The sequence below is a fragment of the Sipha flava genome, unplaced genomic scaffold (assembly GCF_003268045.1).
Source record: "Sipha flava isolate LNK unplaced genomic scaffold, YSA_version1 307_pilon_pilon, whole genome shotgun sequence".
In the NCBI taxonomy this organism is placed as follows: domain Eukaryota; kingdom Metazoa; phylum Arthropoda; class Insecta; order Hemiptera; family Aphididae; genus Sipha; species Sipha flava.
The window spans coordinates 607,391-609,513 of NW_020272984.1; the positions used below are offsets into that span (position 1 = coordinate 607,391).

Below are 2,123 nucleotides of genomic sequence, written 5' to 3' on the forward strand. Positions count from 1 at the left end.
TCTAGTACCTAAATCGTATATACCTAACCTAACTTACTTATGTGTACCTATGTACGTATATTGTTTAATTAATTATGAAACGTGCGTCTTACGTACAAATTGGTAAGGTAAATCCAAATGTATTTTTAAGTTTTAACGAAACATATCGGTAATATCGCGGTTCCTTTACTTTTGAAAATACTAGTTATTAACTACTTACAAGTATTAGAGGTTAGTAAAAATAAAGTTTAATATTTATTCAACATCATGGAATTTACAACAATTTTTAACCAAAATAGCAAAGAATTAACAGTGTTAAATAATTTTAAATTCAAATTTAAATATGAATCCAAAATAAATGGTAATCAAACATAGGAATGCACTAAAAAAACATGCAAGGCAAAATTGGTTTTCAACAAGGAAAAAACTTTATTACAAGAAAAATCAGTTTTGGATCATAATCATAAATCAGATTCTACAAATGAACGTCAAACAGTAAGTAATAACATCAAACGAAAAATCTGAAAGCAATTTAAACGAAATGCCATCTAAAATAATGAGAAAAGAACTTCGTGGTTTAGAAGGTACACAATTACTGACTAATGATATTACATATATCCGTAGAAATCTATATAATAAAAAAACCAAATATCACCCACCACTCCCTAAGGATATTAATGAAGTACATGAAGTTTTAATAAATATGAATATTATGACTGATAAAAATGAAAACTTTTTGCTAATTAATGAAATAAATATAATTATATTTACATGTCTCGCAAATTTAAAATACTTATGTATTATGAAAAAAGTTTTTTAATGGACGGAACATTCCAGTTCTGTGCTAAATTTTTTTATCAATTTTTTGTATTGCACGGCATTCAAAATGGTATATATACGTCTTTAGTATATGCATTGCTTCCTAATAAACGTACATCGACTTACGAATATTTATTTAAAAAGTTGTGTAATGCATGTTTAACCGAAGGATTTGTACTTAATTCAAATGTGTTCGTAATTGATTTTGAAATTGGAATACACGAAGCGGTTCGGAGTATATGGCCAACCAGTATTATTCGAGGTTGTGATTTTCATCTTGACCAAACATGATTTAGAAAATTACAAAATTTGGGTCTATCTAAAACTTTATATTGATGGAAGTACAGATGAAGGAAATTGTTTAAATTATATTTTTGATCTTCTGATCTTGAACCTGATGAAGTCGAAGATTCGTTTGTTTTTGATTTAATTGCAGATATGCCAATTAATAATTGAATAGTACAATTTTTCGATTATTTAACAGAAACTTATATGCAAGGTATATTCCCACCTTCTTTATGGGCATCGAAATCAGAAGTTATAACAAATAATGTATGTGAATCTTTCCATTCAAAATTTAATGCATATTTTTATCATCATCATCCATCACTATATAAATTTATAGATGCTCTACAGGATATTCAAGTTGAAACATATATAAAAATTAAAAGTGCAGAAGGAGGGATAAAACAAAAAAGAAATAAAGCGACAATACAAAAATATAAATTTATAAACGAACAGCGTCAAATGAAAGAGGATGGACGAATTTTAAGGTTCGAATTTTTAAAAAAAGTCAGTTTTAAAAATAAACGACAAAATATTAACACTTAAATACACGCAATCATTAAAGTCTCTTAAAATAATTTTTATTTTTTATTAATAAAATATAATTTTTAATAATAATAATAATAATACTTTATAGTTTTAAAAATCCGTTTTTATTTATTTTTATGCCTAATACTCTAAAGGCGGGTCCCCCCCACGGCACGTGACTCAACGAACTTCGCGCAGCGTGGTTGTTGTACCGAGCTTACAAATATGGTCGGCATATCACGAGCCTATAATATACTACACCATTCCAACGGCGCGTGACTTGGCGAGCTACGCGCCGTTGGGACCCGCCTTAAGAGTCTCTAGACCAGCGGTCCTCATTAGAATTTTAGAAAGGGCCAAATGTAATTTTTGAAAATTACTTGCGGGCCGCATATATTTTTAATAATAATAACCGTAACATTGATTTTTTTTTCAGAAAAAATTCCTTTTTTTTAATTCAACTAGTTTTTCTTCTCTTATTTTAGATGGATGGGGATAATTTTTAGAAAATT

General features: G+C 28.3%; 1 pseudogene; it reads left to right on the forward strand.

The window, feature by feature from the left end:
- The first annotated feature begins 246 nt into the window (after positions 1–246).
- LOC112686373 lies at positions 247–1,089 on the forward strand (annotated as a pseudogene).
- The last annotated feature ends 1,034 nt before the right edge of the window (positions 1,090–2,123 follow it).